The sequence below is a fragment of the Rhinatrema bivittatum genome, chromosome 10 (assembly GCF_901001135.1).
Source record: "Rhinatrema bivittatum chromosome 10, aRhiBiv1.1, whole genome shotgun sequence".
Taxonomy (NCBI): Eukaryota; Metazoa; Chordata; class Amphibia; order Gymnophiona; family Rhinatrematidae; genus Rhinatrema; species Rhinatrema bivittatum.
Window position 1 is genome coordinate 77,380,887 of NC_042624.1, and position 16,691 is coordinate 77,397,577.

General features: G+C 45.0%; 1 protein-coding gene across 6 annotated transcripts in view; it reads right to left on the bottom strand.

Annotated features, from left to right (window-relative positions):
* Window positions 1-4,754, bottom strand: part of CCDC18 (coiled-coil domain containing 18) — a 259,561-nt gene extending 254,807 nt beyond the window's left edge. For 3 of the 6 annotated variants that reach the window (XM_029618296.1, XM_029618291.1, XM_029618292.1), the window contains exon 1: window positions 4,588-4,754. The gene's annotated coding sequence lies outside the window, so the exon portion shown is untranslated. Of the gene's footprint in view, window positions 1-4,030; window positions 4,110-4,587 lie in introns of those variants that run through there. The other 3 variants (XM_029618297.1, XM_029618295.1, XM_029618293.1) reach the window with 2 other exon arrangements.
* Between the last annotated feature and the right edge of the window lie 11,937 nt (window positions 4,755-16,691).

The following is a 16,691-nucleotide window of genomic DNA, read 5'->3' on the forward strand; positions in this document are numbered from 1 at the left end:
CAGTAACCATGTGTATGTTTATTGAATAAGGGTATTATCTCCAGGCAGAATGTGGGTGGCTCGCCAGAATGTTGTCATTCTGGCGAGCCACCCACTCTTTATTGACGGCCTCTTGATTTTATGGATCCACAGTGTTTATCCCACGCCCCTTTGAAGTCCTTCACAGTTCTGGTCTTCACCACTTCCTCCGGAAGGGCATTCCAGGCATCCACCACCCTCTCCGTGAAGAAATACTTCCTGACATTGGTTCTGAATCTTCCTCCCTGGAGCTTCAAATCGTGACCCCTGGTTCTGCTGATTTTTTTCCTACGGAAAAGGTTTGTCGTTGTCTTTGGATCATTAAAACCTTTCAAGTATCTGAAAGTCTGTATCATATCACCTCTGCTCCTCCTTTCCTCCAGGGTGTACATATTTAGATTCTTCAATCTCTCCTCATAAGTCATTTGATGAAGACCTTCCACCTTTTTGGTCGCCCTTCTCTGGACCGCCTCCATCTTGTCTCTGTCTCTTCGGAGATACGGTCTCCAGAACTGAACACAATACTCCAGGTGAGGTCTCACCAAGGACCTGACCAAGGGGATAATCACTTCCCTTTTCTTACTCGATATTCCTCTCTCTATGCAGCCCAGCATTCTTCTGGCTTTAGCTATCGCCTTGTCACATTGTTTCGCCGACTTCAGATCATTAGACACCATCACCCCAAGGTCTCTTCTCCTGCTCCGTGCACATCAGCCTTTCTCCCCCCATCGAATACAGTTCATTCGGATTTCCACTCCCCATATGCATGACTCTGCACTTCTTGGCATTGAATGTCAGCTGCCATATCTTCGACCACTCTTCCATCTTCCTTAAATCCCGTCTCATTCTCTCCACTCCTTCCGGCGTGTCCACTCTGTTGCAGATCTTAGTGTCATCCGCAAAAAGACATACCTTACCTTCTATCCCTTCCGCAATGTCGCTCACAAAGATATTGAAAAGGACCGGTCCCAACACCGATCCCTGCGGCACACCGCTTAAAACCGCTCTCTCTTCAGAGAGAGTTCCATTTACCATCACACATTGTCTTCTGTCCATCAACCAGTTTGCAATCCAGGCCACCACCTCGGCACTCACTCCTAAGCTTCTCATTTTATTCACCAGTCTCCTGTGCGGTACACTGTCAAAAGCTTTGCTGTAGTCCAAGTAGATGACATCGAGTGCTCTTCCTTGATCCAATTCCTTGGTTACCCAGTCAAAAAAGTCAATCAGATTTGTCTGACAGGATCTTCCAATGGTGAATCCATGCTGCCTCTGGACCAGCAATTCTCCCGACTGTAGATAGTTCACTATTCTCTCTTTCAACAGTGACTCAAGTTCTTGGCAAGTTCTTTCGGCCCTTTTCCAACCTTTCACAGTTTTATTGTAAACCGGCGTGATGTTCCCACGAATGTCGGTATAAAAAAGTTAATAAATAAAATAAATAAATAAATGTTGTCTGAATGTAAATGATAATGAGGAGGAGGGAGAGAGCTGATGATGATGCTAGGGAGAGGGGGAGGGGTAGAAGGAAAGGGAAGATAGTGATGATGATGCAAGGGTGGGGAAAGAGGTAGTAAAAGAGGGAAGGTGATGATGATGGTGATGAGAAAGTAATGGTGCCAGGGAGTGGGGGAGAGACGAGAAGAGAAGGAAAGGGAAGGTGGTGATGATGATGCCAGGGGTGAGGAAGTGGAGAGATGGTGATGTTGATGCCAGGGAGTGATAGAGAGGGAAGGTGATGATAATATGAGGGAGGGGGAAGAGGGAAGGGGATGATGATTATGTCAGGGGGGTGGGGGATAGGGAAGAAGATGATGATGCCAGGAGAGAAGCATGATTATGACTTGAAGCTCCAGGGAGGAAGACTCAGAACCAATGTCAGGAAGTATTTCTTCACGGAGAGGGTGGTGGATGCTTGAAACGCCCTTCCAGAGGAAGTGGTGAAGACTAAAACTGTGAAGGATTTCAAAGGGGCATGAGATAAACACTGTGGGTCCATAAAGGCTAGAGGATGGGAATGATGAGAAGAGCCATGGGGGTGGATTACTGGAGTGGAGGCTACTACCTGGTGATTACTACCCTTACTCAATAAGCCTTGCAAGGTTAATGCAACTCCAACATTGCTCTCTGCTTCAATGACAAGGGTAAATGTGGAAAAAATGATTTACATTCAGACAACAACCAACAAGGACTGAACTTCACAATCGGGGTAAACAAATAAGCGTGGGGGTAGCTTGCTTATTATGGCAGTTACTACCCTAAACCAATTAAGCCTGATACATTACTTTGAATGCATATATAGCATTGCTCTCTGCTTCAAAGGCAGGGGGAAATGTGGAAAACAGGATTTACATTCAGACAACATTTATTTATTTATTTTAATTTATTAACTTTTTTATACCGACATTCGTGGGAACATCACGCCGGTTTACAATAAAACTGTGAAAGGTTGGAAAATACAATGAAACAGGGAAAAGGGGAAGTGGAGCAGACAAGAAAAGAGAAGAAGGTGAGGCAGCATGGAAATAAATCAGTAAGGAGAAGTCAAAAATAGGAACAGTACCATGGGTAGGTACAGGCGGTGTCTAACATTATTATGTAAACCATATGAGACAAGATATATATACAATATATATGTACAATAAAAACAATTTTCTATAAACTGTACACTCTAGGGAAACTAAGGTATCGCAGGCAGAGGGGAAAAAATCAGAGGAATATGGGGCAACAGGTTATGTTTGGTCTGGGTAAGCCATTTTGAAGAACCAGGTCTTAATTCCTTTTTTTGAACTTGGTAAGACATGGTTCTAATCGGAGTTCAGTGGGTAGGGTGTTCCAGAGGGAGGGGCCGGCAATAGAAAAGGCTCTATCTCTGGTGAAGGCATGGTGTGCAGTTTTGAGGGAGGCAATGATCTGTGCAATCTGGGTAAACAAGCATCAGGATAACTTGCTTGATGCGGCAGTTACTACCCTTAACCATTAAGCCTTATGCTCACCTTTGATGCAACATTACTCTCTACATCAATGGCAGGGGATGGCAGGAAACTTGAATCAAACAGTTACCAACAAGGGCTCTGAAACTGGTGCTTGGTGAAACAGATACGTATGGGAAAATAAGTGTGGGAGCTTGCTGGGCAGACTGGATGGGCTGATTGGTCTTTTTCTGCCATCATTTATTTCTATGATATTGGGGGAAGGGGGAAGAGAGAAGGGAGAAGGTGATGATGCCAAAGGGTAGGGGGAAGAGGGAAGAGAAGAGAAAGTGATGATGGGGAAGTAGGTGGTGTGACAAAACAAAGTGACCTCTGTCAGGTGTGCCACGAAACAAAAGAGGTTGGAAGCCACTGGTCTAGTCAAATGTAACTGTCACAGAGATAGAAGCTTTCCCCAATAGCCAATGATATCACATTCAGACATCTTCAGTTAACCAAACCACTATCCCAAGAAGTATTGGATGTTAACATGCTTAGGAAAAAATGATATAAACCATGGCTAAAATGGCTGTTGAACACTGGATTTATTCTCACTTCACTTAAGGGGAGGGGACTCCATAACAAACTTGTGGCCTAGCTATAGAAACACTCTCCCCTCCCCCCAGTCAATGAAACTAAAGCTATTAATGGATAAATCATTAAGCACAACTTCCATTTCTGGTCTGGTAACCTAATGTCGATCACAAGATGGACTGCAAATATTTTGGATGCTGATGAACAGTTAAAGATGCAGCGCCTCCACACATTACAAAAGAACTAAAGCAAAGAATTACACCATCAAACCTGGCTACTCTACATCAATCATTCTTATAAAAGAAATGACATACAAAATTAACCTAGGAGTTAAAGAAATTTCCTTTGCTTAGCAACCCTCCAAAAATTAACTTGCTCCCTTCCCTGGCTAAATAAGTTTGGAGTCTCAGACCTAAGAAGCATGTGCCTATCAAATAGCATCTTTGCAACACAAAGGACAACATGCTGCTGCTTCCCCGTTACCGTATTTTTCGGGAGCATTTTACCTTTCTCGGAGCCAAAACTTTCTTCCCCTCGGTAAGCATTCAACCTTTCTCCTCCCCTCCCCGAGGAACCTAACTGAAGGAGCCAGACTGCAGCGGATCGTTGCCTGGCAACCAAAGCGTCCTCGGGAGACAGCGGGGAACAATCTCCGCAGCAGCGGCGGAGCCCCCAACACAGCCCCTGCAGAGGAACGAAACAGATCCCGACCCGACCTGCTCGGCACAGGAGGGAGCACCCTACATACATTCCACATGCAGAATCAGGCCAGATGACTGCAACGTAAAATAAACACCTGCCGAAGAGAATTACAATACAACAACACAGCACAATACCACAAACGCTGTCCATCGGGAACGTTTTACCTCTCCCGTTCTTATTTGTGGGAAAAATCCTTATGAATTAGACCCCTTTGGGGCGGGACTTGTTCCCCATAAGATTCTTAAATCCTCTCAACTTTTGCAATCATAAACAAAGACACAAACGTCAAGTCACCGGAGACTCTACGACAGAAAAAAAAGCGAATTAAAAAGAACAGCGAACGACTGATCACAACCCTCACCAGCACGCTCTGCTCTGCTTCGCCATGGCGCCACCAATACGTCTACGGCAATTGAAACAGTCTCGGGACTCTACTCTGTCTGCGCCATGTCCGCCGCCAGAGACTCAAAACCGGGACTAGCATCCCGTCATGCTTTGCTGCCTGCACGCGCTCCTACTCTAGCCAATAGCTGGAGCAGCCGTTAAGATGGAAGTCGTGTCAATTCCGCCCCCTCGGCCTCGTATTTTTTTTAGGGGGTCACTGGTCCACGCGAGCCTACTAATACGCATGCGTGTTTAACATCTTTCGCAATAGACCAGGTTAGTGTGACACTGGAAATGTACTAAACCAAGGTTCATCCCAAAGAAAAGAAAAGGCGCATGATAAAAAAACACCTGATCGAAAGAGAAAGACTAGTGATGGATCAAAAACAACAAGTACTATGCTGACTCAGAACATGGCCCATCGAACCTAGCATTCTATCTTAACTGTGGCCAGTTCAGGTCACAAGTACCAGTCAGAATAGATCTCGTTACTAGGGGTAAGTGTTGGCTTTCTCAAGTCTACCAGGCTACATTGCCTGAATTTTCAAGAAGGCTTCTCACCCAGTAAAAATATTGCTAGCAGTAATTTGTTATGGGTTTGATAGTTGCTTGATTTTTTTATTGTAAATATTACAGCCCTTTTCATAAGACTTGAGGGTAACTGCATGGACTACTCTTAAGAGAAACTTAGGGATAACCTGCATGGTGTAGCAGATATTACCATAAGATGCTTGCTGGGCAGACTGGATGGACCTTTTCTGCTGTCATTACTATGTTACATCTGCTGGCAAAGATTCCATAGCTTGATCCTATTTTCAAGGTTAGGCCAGCGGGCAGGGTGGCTGAAGGGCATCCTTCCTTAGCTTGATTGTGCTCTGGGTGGAAAAATACTTCCTATGATTTGTTTTAAATCTGTTGTTTGCTAGTCCTAGTGTAGTTTGAAAGGGTAAATAACCATTCCCTATTTATCTGTTCCACCCCCACTCATGATTTTATAAATTTTAATCATATCTCCTCTCTGGAAAAAGATCTTGACATAAATTCAAGGCTCCCGTCTGCCACTGCGGTCTATAGCAGTGATCTTCCCTATTTTTCTAGCTAAGGCCACTGGGGGGGGGGGGGGGGTGGAAGCCTTCAATGTGAGAGCCAGAATTATCACTGAATAAAATGGCTGGTGCCTTGGATAAAATGGGGGAGGGGGGGTTCTTTAATGATGCAGCCTGCCCAACTGCTCAGGTGCACTTCGTGTAACTTGTGTAACTAAAATAAATCCTTCTCCCAGCCATCTGTCTCTATCCCCGCCACACACTCTGTTTCAGGGCCAGTGCTAGCTTTCTTGCTGCCCTGTGCGAAAAATTACTGTGCTGCCTCCCCCCCCAGTGTTTGTCCTGGGCTCATCAAATAAAGCCCAGCTCCGTCCTGCAATCTATATTTTTAAAAACTGACATGACCCCCCACCCCAGAAGCCATGGATAGGGAAGGGTATGAGGTACCCTAGGCAAACCTTATAACCTTGCACACATGCCACCTCCCCACACAAACACACAAAAATTATGTATTTATAAAAACTTGTACATGAAAAAGAACATTCAAAAGTAAAGTCTTCTAGGCATTAATAACACAACATGCATATTATATTTACATGCACTTCTGTAGTATGAACTAGAAAACTCTGCAAGAAAGACACTTGGAACTCTTATGGAATTAGACTTTTTGTAATGCGAATTGGGTGTGAGCTTGGCCCTCAGAAAGCCATGAACAAATAGAACTACCATTACAATATAGTAAAACAACCCTAACAACCTTATCTATGAAAAGTAAATACTGCACATATTACACCAGGATCCTAGAACACCAGTAAACTCTTATTAGGAAACCAGGCTGCTATAGATCCCTACACAGAAATTACTTGCCAGCAAAATACCTCATCTCAGTCACAAATGCAGAAAACAGACAGACCCTCACCAAATACAGAATAAAGAGATCAGAAAATATAAACAGAAATGTGCTGAGAACTGAACTGGAACCCACAAAAAGCCAGTCTCTATATGCAAAGCAACAATGGAAAACCAGAAGCATTATTCTTCATATAATATTAAATAATAAAATTAAGAAATATAAAACAATCATAATAGTAAAATCATATTCATAAAAAGAATAAATATTTCAAACCAGTTAATGAATAGAATATCCAAAATTTCCCAAACACCAATAAAATATTTCAAAACATCAGATGAATAAAAAACCCAATAACTGAAACTTGTTCTATTCCCCCCCAAATAAATATTTCGAAAGAGCAGAATCATCAAATTACACTCAATAATTAGAACTAATAAGGATTAAAAAATCTGTTCTCCTTACCTGTGATCTTCTGATTTCCAGTCACCCTGAGATTCTCGTAAATTTGGGGAGGTAGGTCTGTACAAATTTTATCTTCTCTCTCTCTCAAAAACACACACACATTAACACATTCGTTCTCTCACACATTCCCTCTCTCTAACATACACAGGCTCCCTCAGATACATTGTGTGTGTGTTCGTGCGTGCCTGTAAGAGCCTATGTGTGACACGCGGGCTCTGACAGGGACACAAACATACACAAACACACAGACTCTCACACAGACACATTCAGAGGAAGACACACACAAAAACACAAGCTCTCACACACATACACGTGGCTTTCTGTTGTTATCAGGCCGTGGTGGGATGAGCTCCACTCATGGCCCCCTGAGCCTCTTGTTGTCTTCGGGCCATAGCGGGATGAGCTCCACCACAGCCTACTGACCTTCCTGCTTTGTGGGGGGTGGGGAGCGGAAGCTGTGCGTGAGTGCGTGCTCAACAGAAGACCCGGCCAGTCCTCTCACTTTCAGCCGTCAGTGGGTTGAGCGCCGGCGGCCTGCAGTGTTTTTCTTTCTTTGGCCACTGGTGGGTTAGGCTCCACCAGCGTCCCTGCGGCCTCTCTTGCTACTGCTGGCCCGCCACCTCCCCAGGTGTGCCACCTCGTGCAACTGCATGGTATGTACACCCGGTCACGCAGGGCCTGCTCTCTTTCTTTCAGCCCATCTCCACTCCACTGTCTCTCCCTCTTCTCTAGCTCCTCTCTCCTGAAACATTCTTCCCCTCAGTTTCTCTCCCCCACACCCTTTCTTTGCCCAATACACTCTTCCTTAACCCCAACCTAGCCAGTCTCAACCCCCACCCACCTCTCCTACCAGTCAGCCTCCATCACCCAGCCCCCACCCCATCCCCTCCAAGCGAGCTGTGCCCCCCAGTTTGTTAATCCCCTCTTCACCTCCAGCAGCTGGCGCCATCTCCAAAACAGTTGTTCTGTTTTCTCCTGTCACAACACAGTTCTCAGCAGGTTTGAGCCACACAGTGCCTGAACTCCCATACCATTCTCACAGTCTTACGAGAATAGCATGGGAGTTATGAAACTGCATGGCTCAAACTCACTAAGAGCTGTGTGGTGCCGGAAGAAAACAGCAGAGCTGTTTTGGTGGCAGCACCATCCGCAAGCCTCTGGAGAAGGTGGGGAGAGTCATTATTGGGCAAACCGAGTTGGGGAGCCACATGTAGAGCTGCCACTAGCTTCCGGGCCTTACAATGAAGAACACAGGTCTACAACAAATCATGTTATCATCTTGTGCCTTTCGGCCCATTAAAAATCTTGCCATCTGAATCAAACTGATTTTGATAAATAAAATTAAGCAAGACTGTAGGCGGATTATGATTCTGGAAAAAGATCTGGGACATAAATTCAAAACATCTGTCTGCCACTATGGTTTATAGCAAGTCATGTTATCTTCTTGTGCCTTCCAACCCATTAAAAATCATGGCATTTGCATCAATGTGGCTTGGATAATTAAATAAGCAAAAATCATTTTCTAAGAACTCCATAGCCCTAAAGTTTTATGTTTTTAGGGAGCTTCTGCCTCTGGCTGCACAATGATCTGCACAGTTGTAGTCTCTTACATCATGAGTGCTAGCTGCAAAACACAATACTGTACAGAACTACATTTACCAGGCAGTGAAAAAGAACTTAGATACTTATTAAAAAAACAACAAAAAAACCTCTATTTAAGCCTTATCAGTCCAACCTTGAAATCAGAGGCTTTGTTAGGGCCTTAAAAGACCCAGGGATCGGGCCCATAAGTCCTTCTTCCATCCCACCCCAAGAATTTGTTCCTCGCTTTGGGCATTAGAAGAATAAGGAAAGTAACAAGTTTCTAAAATAAGCAATCACAATAAGCTTTCTTCCCCTCCCCCAAGAACAATTCTGTAATAACACATAACTGAACCCCACGTTTTAAATATTAAAGTTATTATTCCCAATACAAAAATAATATTCAGATTCTAACTCACATCAGTAATAGCAACACAAACTCCCTGTGCTATCAGATATACCGTGAAGTAACACAAAACCCTACACAAAATGTATTCAGAACCTATAGAGCAGGGGTAGGCAACTTGTCCTCGAGTAAAGCAAGATGGATTTTCAAGACGCTGCCTCCATTGCATACAAATACATCTCCTGCATATTCATTGTAGAAATTTAAAAAGATTGCTGTTTCATATTTGCAGTTGCACCTTTATGTGAATGCAAGCAAGTTAATTTATCCTCAAAGTATAAATGCGTGGACTTTTGTGTCTACTCGGTGAAGCACAGTTACCTTTGAAAATGCCATACGGGTGAAGAGTATCCCCTGAAGATGCCCTTAGGCAGTGCCAGCAAGGTGCCTCCCCTCCCAGACCAGGCTACTGACGTTAGCCCTCCTGTCCCCTCCTTGGGTGGGGTTTTTGCTGAATGTGCTGGGCTTCTTCCCTCTCCTCAGGCTTTTTTAGCAGAGCCAGCCCTTCTTTTCTCCTCCCTTGGGCTGGAAGATCAGGCAAGTGTGTGGAGAAAGAGAGGCTGCGCACAGCAGTTTACTAAGAACAGAACCAGGACTCGGGGCACAGGCCCCAAGTGCCCATAGTTTACAACAGCGGTTCTCAGCAGGTGTGTCGCCACATTTCCCGGTCCCCTGCTGGCCCAGCGAAACTAAGAACTTACCTTCCACTGGGGCTTAAAATGATGATAGCCTGGGCGGAACGCGACAGGAGAGCCATGGTCTTTTCTTCCCACCCCCTGCAGCCGGGAAGTGTATGCAGCGGCCGCGCATGCGGGAAGAAGAGACCATGTTAGTGCGGGCAGCATCGGCCCGAAAAAGAGAGGCGCGACCTGAAGAATGAGCAGCGCGGCGCGGAGCAAAAGAGGAGCAACATTAGCTCCCGCAGCTGATAACATAACAAATTGCCATACTGGGTCAGACCAAGGGTCCAGCAAATCCAGCTTCCTGTTTCCAACAGTGGCCAATCCAGATTACAATTACCTGGCAAGTACCCAAAAACTAAGAATATCCCATGCTACTGATGCCAGTAATAGCAGTGGCTATTTTCTAAATCACCTTAATAGCAGGTAATGGACTTCTCCAAGAATTTATCCAATCCTTTTTTAAACCCAGCTACATTAACTGCACTAACCACTTCCTCTGGCAACAAATTCCAGAGTTTAATTGTGATGGGATTCCCTTCTCAAGGCCGCAAAGGTTGTAAGTGGAGGAGGCTGCTGCTTCCGCTAGTTCAGTGGGGGGAGAGAGTGAGTAAGCGAGAAAGCATGTGTTTGAGATCCTGTGTGTGAGAGAGAGAGAGATAGCATGTATGTGAGTGATTGAGAACCTGTATGTTTGTGTGATTGAAAACCTGTTTGTGTGAGAGTATGTATGTGTGATTGAGAGCCTGTGTGTTTGAGATCCTTTGTGGGTGAGATAGTATGAATGAAGTGTATGATTGAGAACCTGTATGTGTGAAAGAGATCATGTGTATGTATAATTAAGAGCCTGTGTGTATAAGTAAGAGAGAGAGCATGTGTGTCTATATGTGATTGAGAGCCTGTGTGTGAAAGAGAGAGCATGTATGTAAGTGTGGAAATGAGTCTGTGTGTGAAAGAGACAGCATGTATGTAAGTGTGTGATTGAAAGAGAGTGTGTGTGTGTGTGAAATGACAGACAGCATATGTATAAATGTGTGATTAAGAGCCTATATAATTGAGAGATAAAAAGCAGGTGTATACGTGTGTGACTGAGAGCCAATGTGAGTGAGCATGTGTGTGGCTGCAAAGAGGAGAAAGTTGCAAGCAACAACCCCTCTCTCCCCCCACTAATTCAAAACAATCTCAGGGCACCTGAATATCAAACATTCCTAGATATGGAGAGCAAAGCATTTTTATCTCATTTTTAATTATTTGGCTTTTGTGTCTGCTGTTTTGAAATATTTTATTGGTGTCTGGAAATTTTTGAGTTTTTAATTATTGGATATTTCACTCATAAGAACATAAGAAATTGCCATGCTGGGTCAGACCAAGGGTCCATCAAGCCCAGCATCCTGTTTTCCAACAGAGGCCAAAACCAGGCCACAAGAACCTGGCGATTACCCAAACACTAAGAAGATCCCATGCTACTGATGCAATTAATAGCAGTGGCTATTCCCTAAGTAAACTTGATTAATAGCCGTTAATGGACTTCTCCTCCAAGAACTTATCCAAACCTTTTTTTGAACCCAGCTACACTAACTGCACTAACCACATCCTCTGGCAACAAATTCCAGAGCTTTATTGTGTGTTGAGTGAAAAATAATTTTCTCCGATTAGTCTTAAATGTGCTACTTGCTAACTTATTTATTTATTATTTAACTTCATGGAATGCCCCCTAGTCTTTCTATTATTCGAAAGTGTTCAGCTATTTTGAAATAATCTGTTCTTTTTATTAGCATGGTGTTACTGATATTGATTTTAAATTTCTTGATTTGTTTTGAGGACTGGTGAAGTTTCTCTTTTTCGAGGTGAGGTATTCTGCTGGCGTGTAGTTTCTGTATATGGCTCTATAGTAGCCTGGCTTGTTCCATTTTCCTAATAGGTGTATTGATGTCTTTAGGCCTGGTGTAATATTTTCAGTGTTGCCTTTTTTTAGGTAAGATGGTTACTGTTTGAGTGCTGGAAATTGGTGCTGTTTTTTTAGTAAGGGATGTTTACTATTTATGGAATTTCTGTTCATACAGAGTACTTATTTTTCCCTTGTGTCATTCTTAACTAACAGGTCAATACAGTAAGGAGTGGTAGGAAGAGCTGCGTTAGTGCCGGGCGCACCCGCAGTTGCCGCACGCACAGTCCGGCTCACCTACCGCTCGATACCATATTGAAATGTCATGCAAATGCAAGCTGCGTCCAAGAAGCGTCCATGAAGCGTTAGGCCCGCGCAACCCATTTTACTGTATAGAGCGCTATACAGTATCCTGGGTGCGTGGGTCTAACGCTTCACGGACACGCTGGTATCTGTCATTTCAAATGACATTTGAAATGACAGGTACCAGGAAGTAGACGGTTCTCCTACGCTCAGGATTGCCAGTCCTCTCTCCCCTCCTCCCGAAGCAAGGCGCAGGGAGGGGGGGGGAGAGAGGACTGGTGAAACGACATGTAAAATGTAAAGCAACGAAGCGACTTACTTTTCTTGCAGCCCTCCTCCGGAGATGGACCGCGGCTCTCCTGCCTCCCGGGGGGCAGCCGGCGGCGAAAGCGGCCCCGCCGGCGAAGATGGAAGCCTGCACGGGCGAAAGTGGCCCCTGTGCGTGCAATTTGGCCGCTCAAGATGTGACGTCACATGCCGTGACGTCAAAAGTCGTGACGTCACACCTTGAGCAGCCAAATTGCACGCACAGGGGCCGCTTTCGCCCGTGCAGGCATCCATCTTCGCCGGCAGCTGCCTCCGGGAGGCAGGGGAGCCGCGGTCCGTCTCCGGAGGAGGGCTGCAAGAAAAGTAAGTCGCTTCGTTGCTACTTTTTTTTTTTTCGATTTTTCCGCTTTCGTTGCTTCGGGAGGAGGGGAGAGAGGACTGGGGCTGCCCCGGAGACCAGCACCCATGGACGCGGCCAGGGCAGGTGAGCGGGGGCTGGGGGAAAGTTTGCCGCCTACCCTTACCCCTGCCTCTAACGCAGGGGTAAGGGTAGGCGGTAAGTTAGCAGGTTAAACGCGCGGCAAAACTGCAGGTTAAAAAAGCAATAGTCGGGGCGCGCGTTACTGTATGGGAGGGAATAGCTAATTCGATCGTTTACATCTAATATACATGCCGCGGGCGGAAGGGGTTACCCAGTGATTTAAAGAGGCGGTAAGAATGGGTTAAAGGGGATAGTGTATCGCGGGTTGGACTAACACGGCCGAAAAGTGAGTAGAAAGCGGGTTAGAAACAGGGTAACCGCGGCCGCACTTTACTGTATTGACCTGAATAAAAGTAATACTGGGCCGTTATTTTATATTTCCACCATGAATTGTAATGAGCAGTGTCACACATGTGAGCGTGGTCAGGTGTGTCACGATGGGAAAAAGGTTGAGAACCACTGGTTTACCAACACTCCTTGCAAACAAACTTCATTTCCTAGATAATACCTGGGGTGGTAACATGTTTGGTGTGAGGAAACACACAGGTAGTCTAATCTCTGTGGCTGCCAGTGTTGACCCTTCATGAAGTCACTAGATTCACTTGAAAGTCTCCAGATTAAGTAAAAAGTAGCTAGAACCATGTTGCAATGTGGTGGCACCAGTACAGCTGAGAACATTTTGAGTTCTAGGTTGCCCCAAGATTGGTATAACAGAAATAATGGCAGAAAAAGGCCGTATGGCCAATCTAGTCCGCCCATCAACCCAACAAATTTGGCTTTACAATTCCCATCACTCCCTGTGTTCATCCCATGCTTTCTTAAATTCAGATACTGTTTTTGCCTCCACCACCTCCACTGGGAGGCTGTTCCATGCATCCACTACCCTCTCTGTGAAGAAATATTTCCCAAGATTACCGCCATTCCCCCTCATTCCATAGTTTCCTTTCTTTTGAAAGAGGCTTCCTTCCTATACATGGAAACCTTAATAGATATTTATCTCTGTCATATCTCCCCAGCTCACCTTTCCTCTAGGGCAGGGGTCGGGAACCCATGGCTCACGAGCCAGATATGGCTCTTTTGAGGGCTGCATCTGGCTCGCAGACAAGTGTCGCCATACTTCGCGGTTCCCCGCTGACCCAGCTGCTCCCCGGTCCTCCGCCGCCCGGGCTTAAAATGCTGTCAGCCCGGGCGGAACGCGGCAGGACAGCTGGAGTCAGCGGCACAGGCGTGCTCTCTTCTCCTCCCCCCCCGCGGCCCGGAAGAGGAAGTGGAGAGCATCGGGTGCCTGCGCGGGAAGAAGAGACCACACTAGCGTGGTCTCTTCTTCCGCGCAGGCACCCGATGCTCACCACTTCCTCTTCCGGGCCGCGGGGGGGAGGAGAAGAGAGCACGCCGACTGGAGTCATCCGGGTGCCTGCGCGGGAGTCATCGGGTGTCAGCCGGGTGCCAGCGCTGGAGTCATCGGGTGCCTGCGCGGGTCTTCCCGCGCAGGCACCCGATGCTCTCCACTTCCTCTTCCGGGCCGCGGGAAGAAGAGAGCACGCCGGTGCTCTCTTCTTCCCGCGGCCCGGAAGAGGAAGTGGAGAGTATCGGGTGCCTGCGCGGGAAGACCCGCGCAGGCACGCTAGTGTCCGACGGGAAGAAGACTGCAGCGCAGCTCGGAGGAAAATGAAAATCTTCAACCGCGGCCGATGGGACTCCGCCTTCGCCTCCGCGAGGGCTGAAAATGAAGGAGGTTAGCGTTGGGAGGTGGCTGCTGCTGCCGCGAGTTCCCGGGGGGGGGGAAGGGGGAGAGAGAGAGTGAATGAGCGAGCAAGCATGTGTGTTTGAGATCCTGTGTGTGTGAGTGAGAGATTGCATGTATGTGAATGATTGAGAGCCTGTATATGTGAAAGAGAGTATGTCTGTGATTGAGATCCTGCCTGTGAGAGAGAGAGCATGAATGTAAGTTTACCATTGGGAACCTGTATGTGTAAGTTTGTAATTGAAAACCTGTTTGTTTGAAAGAGTATGTGTGTATGATTGAGATCCTTTGTGTGTGAGAGAGATCATGTGTATGTATGATTAAGAGCCTGTGTGTATAAGTAAGAGAGAGATCATGTGTGTCTGTGTCTGATTGACAGCTGGTTTAGGTGATGGAGCATGTGAGTATGTGATTGAGAGCCTGTGTTTAAATGAGAGAGAGAGATCATGTGTGTCTGTGTGATTGAGAGCTGATTTAGGTGAGGGAGCATGTGAGTATGTGATTGAGAGCCTGTGTTTAAATGAGAGAGAGAGACCATGTGTGTCTGTGTGTGATTGAGAGCTGATTTAGGTGAGGGAGCCTGTGTGTAAATGAGAGAAAGAGAGGACATGTTTGTAAGCATGTGAATGAGAGTCTGTGTGTGAGAGAAAAAGACAGCATGTATTTATGTGATTGAAAGCCTGTGTGTGTGTAAGCGTGAAAAGATAGACAGCATGTGTGTAAATGTGTAATTAAGAGCCTATATAAGTGAGTGAGTAAAAACATGTGTATATGTGAGTACTGAGAGCATGTGTGTATAGGTGTGTCATTGAGAGCCAGTGTGAGAGAGGAGAAAGTTCCAAGCAAACCACCCCACCTCCTGCTAATTCAGAACAATCTCAGGACACCTGGATATCAAACGTTCCCAGGTATGCAGAGCAAAACAATTTTTGTATCCTTATTATTTTTCATTACTGGATCTTTGTGTCTGCTATTTTGAAATATTTTGTTGGTATCTGGAAATGTTTTATATGAGTTTTTAATTATTGGATATTCCACTCATCAGCTGTTTCGAAATATGTTCTTTTTGTTAGTACAGTTTTACTGCTGATGATTTTATATTTCTTGATTTGTTTTATAAGGATGTGTGATGTTTCTTTTTTCCTTTGTTACACTGCATACAGAGACTCTGGCTTGTTGCAGTTTCCAATTCAGTTTTTGTCTGCATGCTTCTTGTTATGCGTTTTGGTCTCTTTATTCTATGTTAGGTGAGGGACAGCACGTGATTCAGGTGAGGTTTTCTGCTGGCGTGTAGTTTCTGTGTAGGACTCTATAGCAGCCTGACTTGGTCCGTTTTCCTAATAGGAGATGTATTGGTGTCTTAAGGCCTGGTGTAATATTTTCAGAGACTTATTGTACTTTAAAAGTGTGATCTTACATAAAATGCACACATTTACTTGTATTTAGTTTTAAACATATTGTATGGCTCTCATGGAATTACATTTTAAAATATGTGGCGTTTATGGCTCTCTCAGCCAAAAAGGTTCCTGACCCCTGCTCTAGGGTATATATGTTTAGATCATTCTGTCTCCATATGCTTTTAAACAAAGACTACTGACTATTTTACTAGCCTTCCTCTAGCCTGATTCCTGATTCCAACCAGTTTATATCCTTTTGAAAGTGTAGTTTCCAGAATTGTACACAGTATTCTAAATGAATTCTCAGCAGTACAGCAGTAATATCACCTCTCTTTTTCTGCTGTTCCTCCCCCTATGTAGCCCAGCACCTTTCTGGCTTTTGCTATGGCTTTAACCACCTATTTGGCCATCTTAAGATCATCAGATATAATCACCCCCAGATCCCGTTTTTCTTTCATGCTTAAAAGAATTTCAACCCCCCAAACTATACTTTTCCCTTGGGTTTTTGCATCCTAAATGCAAAACTTTACATTTTTTAGAATTAAATCTTAGCTGGCAGGACCTTTAATATTTAATATTGCTTTAATATTTTTTTTATATGGTGCCAGGCTTCCTCCCTTCCTTCCTATCCAGTCCCTTCCTGAATAGATTGTAGCCCATTATAACTATGTCAATAATGGTTTTTCTATGTAAATTTCCATGACAGCCTTTACATACAAATCAGCTTCTTCCATAACTGCCTCTATATCTGGATCTTTATTTCCCATATTATGAGTATTAGTGTACATAGCTTTCCAGATGGTGCCTAGAGAGTGCCTCCGACTCACTCACTCTCACACACATACATTTATTTATTTATTGATTGATTGATTGATTTCCAAAACTTATATTCCGCTGATCCTCCTGCCTCAGTGGATTACAGCAGTCATACCTATTAATAACATAATCCACTAACAACATATCTACAAAATTACTG